The sequence below is a fragment of the Oncorhynchus mykiss genome, chromosome 8, assembly GCF_057628025.1.
Source record: "Oncorhynchus mykiss isolate SJ-2025 chromosome 8, ASM5762802v1, whole genome shotgun sequence".
In the NCBI taxonomy this organism is placed as follows: Eukaryota; Metazoa; Chordata; class Actinopteri; order Salmoniformes; family Salmonidae; genus Oncorhynchus; species Oncorhynchus mykiss.
In genome coordinates, this window is record NC_143029.1 from 56,358,730 (window position 1) to 56,371,506 (window position 12,777).

Genomic DNA, 12,777 nt, shown 5'->3' on the forward strand with positions numbered 1-12,777 from the left:
GTTGCAGATGTGTATTTGTGCTATAGATTGGGGATGTGTGTTTGTGCTATCGATTGATAGATTGTGGATGTGCTATCGATTGATTGATTGTGGATATGTATTTGCGCTATCGATTGATTGGGGATGTGTATTTGTGCTATAGATTGGATGTGTTTTTGCTATCGGTTGATAGCTTGTGGATGTGTGTTTGTGCTATTGATTGTGGATGTGTGTTTGTGCTATCGATTGATTGATTGGATGTGCTATCGATTGATTGATTGTGGATGTGCTATCGATTGATTGATTGGATGTGCTATCGATTGATTGATTGGATGTGCTATCGATTGATTGATTGGATGTGCTATCGATTGATTGATTGGATGTGTTATCGATTGATTGATTGTGGATGTGCTATCGATTGATTGATTGGATGTGCTATCGATTGATTGATTGAGGATGTGCTATCGATTGATTGATTGTGGATGTGTGTTTGCACTATCGATTGATTGGGGATGTGTGTTTGTGCTCTCGATTGATTGGTTGCAGATGTGTATTTGTGCTATAGATTGGGGATGTGTGTTTGTGCTATCGATTGATAGATTGTGGATGTGCTATCGATTGATTGATTGTGGATATGTGTTTGCGCTATCGATTGATTGGGGATGTGTATTTGTGCTATAGATTGATTGGTTGCAGATGTGTATTTGTGCTATAGATTGGGGATGTGTGTTTGTGCTATTGATTGATAGATTGTGGATGTGCTATCAATTGATTGATTGTGGATGTGCTATCGATTGATTGATTGGATGTGCTATCGATTGATTGATTGAGGATGTGCTATCGATTGATTGATTGTGGATGTGTGTTTGCACTATCGATTGATTGGGGATGTGTGTTTGTGCTCTCGATTGATTGGTTGCAGATGTGTATTTGTGCTATAGATTGGGGATGTGTGTTTGTGCTATTGATTGATAGATTGTGGATGTGCTATCAATTGATTGATTGTGGATGTGTGTTTGCACTCGATTGATTGGGGATGTGTGTTTGTTCTCTCGATTGATTGGTTGCAGATGTGTATTTGTGCTATAGATTGGGGATGTGTGTTTGTGCTATCGATTGATAGATTGTGGATGTGCTATCGATTGATTGATTGTGGATATGTATTTGCGCTATCGATTGATTGGGGATGTGTATTTGTGCTATAGATTGGATGTGTTTTTGCTATCGGTTGATAGCTTGTGGATGTGTGTTTGTGCTATAGCTTGTGGATGTGTGTTTGTGCTATTGATTGTGGATGTGTGTTTGTGCTATCGATTGATTGATTGGATGTGCTATCGATTGATTGATTGTGGATGTGCTATCGATTGATTGATTGGATGTGCTATCGATTGATTGATTGGATGTGCTATCGATTGATTGATTGGATGTGCTATCGATTGATTGATTGGATGTGTTATCGATTGATTGATAGATTGTGGATGTGCTATCGATTGATTGATTGGATGTGCTATCGATTGATTGATTGAGGATGTGCTATCGATTGATTGATTGTGGATGTGTGTTTGCACTATCGATTGATTGGGGATGTGTGTTTGTGCTCTCGATTGATTGGTTGCAGATGTGTATTTGTGCTATAGATTGGGGATGTGTGTTTGTGCTATCGATTGATAGATTGTGGATGTGCTATCGATTGATTGATTGTGGATATGTGTTTGCGCTATCGATTGATTGGGGATGTGTATTTGTGCTATAGATTGGATGTGTTTTTGCTATCGGTTGATAGCTTGTGGATGTGTGTTTGTGCTATAGCTTGTGGATGTGTGTTTGTGCTATAGCTTGTGGATGTGTGTTTGTGCTATTGATTGTGGATGTGTGTTTGTGCTATCGATTGATTGATTGGATGTGCTATCGATTGATTGATTGTGGATGTGCTATCGATTGATTGATTGGATGTGCTATCAATTGATTGATTGTGGATGTGCTATCGATTGATTGATTGTGGATGTGCTATCGATTGATTGATTGTGGATGTGTGCTTGTGCTATCGATTGATTGCGGATGTGTATTTGTGCTATAGATTGTGGATGTGTTCTTGCTATCGGTTGATTGATTGCGGATGTGTTTTTGCTATCGATTGGTTGATTGTGGATGTGCTATCGATCAATTGATTGGATGTGCTATTGATTGAGAGATTGTGGATGTGCTATCGATCAATTGAGTGGATGTGCTATCGATTGAGTGGATGTGCTATCGATTGAGAGATTGTGGATGTGTGTTTATGCTATCGATTGATTGATGTGTGTTTGTGCTATCGATTGATTGCGGATGTGTATTTGTGCTATATATTGTGGATGTGTTCTTGTTATCGGTTGATTGATTGCGGGTGTGTGTTTGTGCTATAGATTGTGGATGTGTGTTTGTGCTATCGATTGATTGTGGATGTGTGTTTGTGCTATCGATTTATTGATTGTGGATATGTTTGTGGTATCGATTTATTGATTGCGGATGTGTGTTTGTGCTATAGATTGTGGATGTGTGTTTGTGCTATAGATTGTGGATGTGTGTTTGTGCTATAGATTGTGGGAGTGTTTACGCTATCGATTGACTGTGGATGTGTGTTTGTGCTATCGATTGATTGGTTGCGGATGTGTATTTGTGCTATATATTGTGGATGTGCTATCGATTGATAGATTGTGGATGTGTGTTTGCGCTATCGATTGATTGGGGATGTGTGTTTGTGCTATCGATTGATTGGGGATGCGTGTTTGTGCTCTCAATTGATTGGTTGCAGATGTGTATTTGTGCTATAGATTGGGGATGTGTGTTTGTGCTATTGATTGATAGATTGTGGATGTGCTATCAATTGATTGATTGTGGATGTGTGTTTGCACTCGATTGATTGTGGATGTGTGTTTGTGCTATCGATTGATTGATTGGATGTGCTATCGATTGATTGATTGTGGATGTGCTATCGATTGATTGATTGGATGTGCTATCGATTGATTGATTGGATGTGCTATCGATTGATTGATTGGATGTGCTATCGATTGATTGATTGGATGTGTTATCGATTGATTGATTGTGGATGTGCTATCGATTGATTGATTGGATGTGCTATCGATTGATTGATTGAGGATGTGCTATCGATTGATTGATTGTGGATGTGTGTTTGCACTATCGATTGATTGGGGATGTGTGTTTGTGCTCTCGATTGATTGGTTGCAGATGTGTATTTGTGCTATAGATTGGGGATGTGTGTTTGTGCTATTGATTGATAGATTGTGGATGTGCTATCAATTGATTGATTGTGGATGTGTGTTTGCACTCGATTGATTGGGGATGTGTGTTTGTTCTCTCGATTGATTGGTTGCAGATGTGTATTTGTGCTATAGATTGGGGATGTGTGTTTGTGCTATCGATTGATAGATTGTGGATGTGCTATCGATTGATTGATTGTGGATATGTATTTGCGCTATCGATTGATTGGGGATGTGTATTTGTGCTATAGATTGGATGTGTTTTTGCTATCGGTTGATAGCTTGTGGATGTGTGTTTGTGCTATAGCTTGTGGATGTGTGTTTGTGCTATTGATTGTGGATGTGTGTTTGTGCTATCGATTGATTGATTGGATGTGCTATCGATTGATTGATTGTGGATGTGCTATCGATTGATTGATTGGATGTGCTATCGATTGATTGATTGGATGTGCTATCGATTGATTGATTGGATGTGCTATCGATTGATTGATTGGATGTGTTATCGATTGATTGATAGATTGTGGATGTGCTATCGATTGATTGATTGGATGTGCTATCGATTGATTGATTGAGGATGTGCTATCGATTGATTGATTGTGGATGTGTGTTTGCACTATCGATTGATTGGGGATGTGTGTTTGTGCTCTCGATTGATTGGTTGCAGATGTGTATTTGTGCTATAGATTGGGGATGTGTGTTTGTGCTATCGATTGATAGATTGTGGATGTGCTATCGATTGATTGATTGTGGATATGTGTTTGCGCTATCGATTGATTGGGGATGTGTATTTGTGCTATAGATTGGATGTGTTTTTGCTATCGGTTGATAGCTTGTGGATGTGTGTTTGTGCTATAGCTTGTGGATGTGTGTTTGTGCTATAGCTTGTGGATGTGTGTTTGTGCTATTGATTGTGGATGTGTGTTTGTGCTATCGATTGATTGATTGGATGTGCTATCGATTGATTGATTGTGGATGTGCTATCGATTGATTGATTGGATGTGCTATCAATTGATTGATTGTGGATGTGCTATCGATTGATTGATTGTGGATGTGCTATCGATTGATTGATTGTGGATGTGTGCTTGTGCTATCGATTGATTGCGGATGTGTATTTGTGCTATAGATTGTGGATGTGTTCTTGCTATCGGTTGATTGATTGCGGATGTGTTTTTGCTATCGATTGGTTGATTGTGGATGTGCTATCGATCAATTGATTGGATGTGCTATTGATTGAGAGATTGTGGATGTGCTATCGATCAATTGAGTGGATGTGCTATCGATTGAGTGGATGTGCTATCGATTGAGAGATTGTGGATGTGTGTTTATGCTATCGATTGATTGATGTGTGTTTGTGCTATCGATTGATTGCGGATGTGTATTTGTGCTATATATTGTGGATGTGTTCTTGTTATCGGTTGATTGATTGCGGGTGTGTGTTTGTGCTATAGATTGTGGATGTGTGTTTGTGCTATCGATTGATTGTGGATGTGTGTTTGTGCTATCGATTTATTGATTGTGGATATGTTTGTGGTATCGATTTATTGATTGCGGATGTGTGTTTGTGCTATAGATTGTGGATGTGTGTTTGTGCTATAGATTGTGGATGTGTGTTTGTGCTATAGATTGTGGGAGTGTTTACGCTATCGATTGACTGTGGATGTGTGTTTGTGCTATCGATTGATTGGTTGCGGATGTGTATTTGTGCTATAGATTGTGGATGTGCTATCGATTGATAGATTGTGGATGTGTGTTTGCGCTATCGATTGATTGGGGATGTGTGTTTGTGCTATCGATTGATTGGGGATGCGTGTTTGTGCTCTCAATTGATTGGTTGCAGATGTGTATTTGTGCTATAGATTGGGGATGTGTGTTTGTGCTATTGATTGATAGATTGTGGATGTGCTATCAATTGATTGATTGTGGATGTGTGTTTGCACTCGATTGATTGTGGATGTGTGTTTGTGCTATCGATTGATTGATTGGATGTGCTATCGATTGATTGATTGTGGATGTGCTATCGATTGATTGATTGGATGTGCTATCGATTGATTGATTGGATGTGCTATCGATTGATTGATTGGATGTGCTATCGATTGATTGATTGGATGTGTTATCGATTGATTGATTGTGGATGTGCTATCGATTGATTGATTGGATGTGCTATCGATTGATTGATTGAGGATGTGCTATCGATTGATTGATTGTGGATGTGTGTTTGCACTATCGATTGATTGGGGATGTGTGTTTGTGCTCTCGATTGATTGGTTGCAGATGTGTATTTGTGCTATAGATTGGGGATGTGTGTTTGTGCTATTGATTGATAGATTGTGGATGTGCTATCAATTGATTGATTGTGGATGTGTGTTTGCACTCGATTGATTGGGGATGTGTGTTTGTTCTCTCGATTGATTGGTTGCAGATGTGTATTTGTGCTATAGATTGGGGATGTGTGTTTGTGCTATCGATTGATAGATTGTGGATGTGCTATCGATTGATTGATTGTGGATATGTATTTGCGCTATCGATTGATTGGGGATGTGTATTTGTGCTATAGATTGGATGTGTTTTTGCTATCGGTTGATAGCTTGTGGATGTGTGTTTGTGCTATAGCTTGTGGATGTGTGTTTGTGCTATTGATTGTGGATGTGTGTTTGTGCTATCGATTGATTGATTGGATGTGCTATCGATTGATTGATTGTGGATGTGCTATCGATTGATTGATTGGATGTGCTATCGATTGATTGATTGGATGTGCTATCGATTGATTGATTGGATGTGCTATCGATTGATTGATTGGATGTGTTATCGATTGATTGATTGTGGATGTGCTATCGATTAATTGATTGGATGTGCTATCGATTGATTGATTGAGGATGTGCTATCGATTGATTGATTGTGGATGTGTGTTTGCACTATCGATTGATTGGGGATGTGTGTTTGTGCTCTCGATTGATTGGTTGCAGATGTGTATTTGTGCTATAGATTGGGGATGTGTGTTTGTGCTATCGATTGATAGATTGTGGATGTGCTATCGATTGATTGATTGTGGATATGTGTTTGCGCTATCGATTGATTGGGGATGTGTATTTGTGCTATAGATTGGATGTGTTTTTGCTATCGGTTGATAGCTTGTGGATGTGTGTTTGTGCTATAGCTTGTGGATGTGTGTTTGTGCTATAGCTTGTGGATGTGTTTGTGCTATAGCTTGTGGATGTGTGTTTGTGCTATTGATTGTGGATGTGTGTTTGTGCTATCGATTGATTGATTGGATGTGCTATCGATTGATTGATTGTGGATGTGCTATCGATTGATTGATTGGATGTGCTATCAATTGATTGATTGTGGATGTGCTATCGATTGATTGATTGTGGATGTGCTATCGATTGATTGATTGTGGATGTGTGCTTGTGCTATCGATTGATTGCGGATGTGTATTTGTGCTATAGATTGTGGATGTGTTCTTGCTATCGGTTGATTGATTGCGGATGTGTTTTTGCTATCGATTGGTTGATTGTGGATGTGCTATCGATCAATTGATTGGATGTGCTATTGATTGAGAGATTGTGGATGTGCTATCGATCAATTGAGTGGATGTGCTATCGATTGAGTGGATGTGCTATCGATTGAGAGATTGTGGATGTGTGTTTATGCTATCGATTGATTGATGTGTGTTTGTGCTATCGATTGATTGCGGATGTGTATTTGTGCTATATATTGTGGATGTGTTCTTGTTATCGGTTGATTGATTGCGGGTGTGTGTTTGTGCTATAGATTGTGGATGTGTGTTTGTGCTATCGATTGATTGTGGATGTGTGTTTGTGCTATCGATTTATTGATTGTGGATATGTTTGTGGTATCGATTTATTGATTGCGGATGTGTGTTTGTGCTATAGATTGTGGATGTGTGTTTGTGCTATAGATTGTGGATGTGTGTTTGTGCTATAGATTGTGGGAGTGTTTACGCTATCGATTGACTGTGGATGTGTGTTTGTGCTATCGATTGATTGGTTGCGGATGTGTATTTGTGCTATAGATTGTGGATGTGCTATCGATTGATAGATTGTGGATGTGTGTTTGCGCTATCGATTGATTGGGGATGTGTGTTTGTGCTATCGATTGATTGGGGATGCGTGTTTGTGCTCTCAATTGATTGGTTGCAGATGTGTATTTGTGCTATAGATTGGGGATGTGTGTTTGTGCTATTGATTGATAGATTGTGGATGTGCTATCAATTGATTGATTGTGGATGCGTGTTTGCACTCGATTGATTGTGGATGTGTGTTTGTGCTATCGATTGATTGATTGGATGTGCTATCGATTGATTGATTGTGGATGTGCTATCGATTGATTGATTGGATGTGCTATCAATTGATTGTGGATGTGCTATCGATTGATTGATTGTGGATGTGCTATCGATTGATTGATTGTGGATGTGCTATCGATTGATTGATTGAGGATGTGCTATCGATTGATTGATTGGATGTGCTATCGATTGATTGATTGGATGTGCTATCGATTGATTGATTGGATGTGCTATCGATTGATTGATTGTGGATGTGCTATCGATTGATTGATTGGATGTGCTATCGATTGATTGATTGAGGATGTGCTATCGATTGATTGATTGAGGATGTGCTATCGATTGATAGATTGGATGTGCTATCAATTGATTGTGGATGTGCTATCGATTGATTGATTGTGGATGTGCTATCGATTGATTGATTGTGGATGTGCTATCGATTGATTGATTGAGGATGTGCTATCGATTGATTGATTGGATGTGCTATCGATTGATTGATTGGATGTGCTATCGATTGATTGATTGGATGTGCTATCGATTGATTGATTGTGGATGTGCTATCGATTGATTGATTGGATGTGCTATCGATTGATTGATTGAGGATGTGCTATCGATTGATTGATTGAGGATGTGCTATCGATTGATAGATTGTGGATGTGTGTTTGTCAGACAGATAAAAAGAACAATGGAACGGTTTTGCAGCTACTGTCCTCATCATATTTTAATATTGGGCTGTGTTTCCAAACTTCAATGCCAGTTTTATTGGTGTTCCAGTGCCAGGTTTTCACTCTGCTTGTTGTCACACACCAACAACGTTCTTGCGCCAGCACTCCAGAACACAAGTCACCTTAGTTTGGAATTAAGTACATTTGGCTTATGTGTTCTCTTACACCACTTGGGAATCTCAAATGAGAATGTTTGCCCTTGTTGCCAGGAAGAACGTCTAATGAGATCTAACCTGCCTTGCTTCAGTAAACACACAAACGCACGCGTGGTACACGCACACTATTATATTACATTTAATGACATAAATTAATCTGTGTATTTTAACGGTAACACACTTAAAATACACCAAGGGCCACTTTGCCTATTGAAGTAAGTAATCATCAACATGACATTTACACGCACACACCCACACACACTCTGATGTTTACAGTGCCCTTAGCGGTGAATAGTAGGTGTGTGTGATTGTGCATGACTTGTGTGTGTTTTGCTGGTGTGTGACATGTCCCATATGGCTCTGGTAGATGACACACGTGGCCACTAAACGACCAGTGATAGATCCCTGTTTTTACGACCTCAGACAGATCGGGCGATGGGCGAGACGCTGTGTGTCTGCAGGTAACCTTAGACACTGTTACTAGCCGGCTACCAGCCGCTACTCTACCCTGCACCTTAGAGACCGCTGCACTAGTGTATGTACATAGTCATTGAACACTGGTCACTTTAATAATGTTTACATATTGTTTTACCCACTTCATGTGTATATACTTGGCTCATCACTACTGCTGTACACACCTTTCCTATTCATATACTGTCCATACTGTCTATACATACGCACCATCATATTTTTTGTATTTTTATATGTATTTTATTTTGATGTTATGTGTGTATATATATAGATATATTTGTATTTCGTACTCTGAAATAGCTCATTCTGATATTTCATAAATTATATTTTGGGGGATTTGTGTGTGTTTTTAGGTATTACTGCACTGTTGTAGCTAGAAAGATAAGTATTAGGCTACACCTGCGATAACATCTGCAAAATGTGTGTACCCGACCAATACATTTGATTTACATTTTAGTTGATGGGTTGTCACAGACAGACGGATACAAGTAATCAGGGAACTGTATGTAGATGTGGATTAGAAGTTGCCACTGGTCCTCTGATAGAGTGAGATTAAACTGGAGGAGAGAGACAGAACTGGATGCCTTATATAACAGTATAAATCCGTGTAAATCACCCAGCCCAAGAAAACGTGTGCTCGCCCTCTACTGGCCTTCTTTGGTAAATACATCTTTATAGTCTATGCATGCTGACCTTGGATTTCTGAAATATGATCGTTTTGGGACAGTGCTTTAGGCTGAACTCAACCCACTTAACTTTGTTTTTTTTTAAATAAAAAGTCAATAGTTCTTTCCAGTGTTACTTTCCAAATGATTTTCCTATTGGAGCTAGGGAGAAATGTGTGTGCTTGTGTGGACTCTTAAACCCCCCCCCCCCGTTTCCTTTTGTATTCAACTATGTAACAAACTATAATCAAAATGCCAATGCGTGGATTAGGCCCAAAAAATCATAGTGATTAATTGTATCCTTAAAATGCAATCCAGCACTGGCACCCGTTTAGCACGGGCCAATTACCATCAAATGGGGTAGTGGTGGTGAGCTATAAAACATACATTATTTATATTAATTACAAGATAGGTTCTCGCCACCCTAGGGAAAACTGTAGTGAAGGAATGGTGAGTCGGCATTACAGTATACCAAGAACCTGCCACCACACATGGGCGCTGTAAGAATGGGAAATAAAAAGGTGGGATCCAACCCATTTTCAGGGTGCGAAATGAGCCATGAACAAATGGAGTTGAAGAGGGGATGTTGCTGGATATTGTAGCAGCACTTGCATTGGTTAAGGAAACTTGGCTAAACTATGGTCTTGGTAGACCTTCAACTCATGTCGTCAAGATTGTTCCCTTCATACTACCTAATCGTTCTATATTGTGTGTTATTTGTCCGGTATCTCAACAAACAACTGCACAGCATCACCAATAGGTGCATAAGTACATAAATCACAAGCAATAACCACAGCAGACAAAACATCATTCGGTTCGTAAATTTTAGGAGGGGAGAGTTGAGGGGTTGTTTATTCAATTGATTTATGCTGGTGGCGGTTTTGTAAAGATGGACTCTGTATCGGCGGCCTGATGGTAGGAGCTGGTACTCCTGGTTGAGTGGGTGTATTAGGTCGGTGGCGATTCTCGCTCCTGGCCTCACTATTCTGTCCAAGAACAGCGCTTCCATGTTCTTGAGATGAACTCCACTGGTTTTGCTCGACAGATTGATGTAGTTGGGTGTTATTTGCGATGGACAGCTGATTGTACCAGGCTTGGAAACAGAAAGTGAGAACACTCTGAACAAAGGCTGTGTAGAATGTGGCTGTTATTCTTTGACTGGCCTGGTATTTATCTCCTCGTGAAACACAGTCGTTGTTGTCCCTTTTTTGTATATCCATTTTGTGTTTGCAGTCCAGGAGAGTTCTGAGTAAATTATAGTGTCAAGATATTTATATTGCTCAACTGATTCTATTTGTTCTGAGTCAATGTGAATGAGCCCGGTGTATTATTTTATATAGTTCTGAAGTTTGTCATTTCCTTGTTGATTTTACATTAAGAATGAGTCTGTTTCCCTTGCACCATTGGGTGAAGTTAGTTATTTCTATCCTGTAGTCATCTCTGGACCCCTCTATTGAACCAACGATTTCTGTATCATCTGCATACTTTACTGTTGAACCTTCTGATGTTATTTGGGTACAATCGTTAGTGTACAGGTTGAACAGAACCGGCGAAAGGACACTGCCCTGGGGGGTACCCCTATATTGGGTGTTAGTGGGTCCGATGTATTCGCATTGACCCTCACTCTTCTGACCCGACTGGTGAGAAAACACCGGATCCAGTTGATGAGACTCATGTTTGACGTCCATGGGCGTAAGTTTGTAAACCAGAATACCAGGGTGTAGTGTGTCAAAGGCAGATGGGGGGGGGGGGGGGATCTATAAAAAAGTGTTCTAGCATATGAACGTGGTTTATCCAGGTGCGTGTAAATTTCATGAAGAAGGAAGAGCAGGGCATCTTCGACTCCATGGCCTGGTTTATATGGGAACTAGAATGGGTCCATTATAGTCTCTCTGTGTGCAGGAGAAGGTGTCCCAGGACATTGCACTCCAAACATTTGACTATCACAGGAGATGGAGGTCAAGGAGATGGAGGTCAAGGAGATGGAACAATAGTCATTCAGGGATTTGGGATTATTCACTTTGGGAATGTGCACAATAGCTGCAGTTTTCCAGGTTTACCGCAGCTGTGCAGTGACATTTTCATAAAGTATTCTGTATACATTACATGACCAAAGGTATGTGGACACCTGCTCGTCAATCATGGGCTTTAATATTGAGTTGGTCCCCCCCCCCCCCCCCCCCCTCCCTCCCCCTTTGCTGCTATAACAGCCTCCAATCTTCTGGGAAGGCTTCCCACTTGATGTTGGAACATTGCTGTGGGGACTTGCTTCCATTCAGTCACAAAAGCATTAGTGAGGTCGGGCACTGACGTTGGGCGATTGGACCTGGCTCACAATATGCATTCCAATTCATCCCGAAGGTCAGGGCTCTGTGCAGGCCAGTCAAGTCCTTCTCCACCGATCTCAACAAACAATTTGGGAGGAATTCTGCGTCGCAAACAAAAATGGAATTGAATGGGACTATTACTGACGACATATATTTTTGCATTGACTCTATAATTCCAGTAAAGACCACTAAACATTTTCCCGAATGCAAAACCCTGGATAACTAAATAACTAAAACCGTTTACTTGACCAAAAGCGAAAAGCAATGCGTGCGAAAGGACAACACTCATACAGAGAGACATTAAACAGTTAAAAAAGAAAAAGTTGAATTATAAACTCAAAATGGAAAACAGTCTTGAAAAGAACAATTACAAGGGAGGCATGGCAGTGTATTAAACAAATGAAGGGTAGCCGCTGCTTACTGACAACATTCTAGCCAATGAACTTAGACACTTTTTTTTTAGATAGACGGGCCACCGGTAAATGACAAAGCCCTCACGAACGACACTCTGGGTCTTCTCTAAACTCAAGCCTAGGAAAGCAACATGCTGTGATGGTCTAAGCGGGCGGATTATCAAGGAATGGGCAACTCTGACATACACTACATGGTGTATGTCGATACTCCTTCAAATTAGTGGATTCCGCAATTTCAGCCACACAGGTGTATAAAATCGAGCACACAGTCATGCGATCTCCTTAGACAAACATTGGCTGTGGAATTGCCTGTACTGAAGAGCTGTGACTTTCAACGTGGCACTGTCATAGGATGCCACCTTTCCAACAAGTCAGTCGTCAAATTTCTGCTCTGCTAGAGCTGCCCCGGTCAACTGTAAGTGGTGTTATTGTGAAGTGGAAATGTCTAGGAGCAACAATGGCTCAGCAGCAAAGTGGTAGGCCAC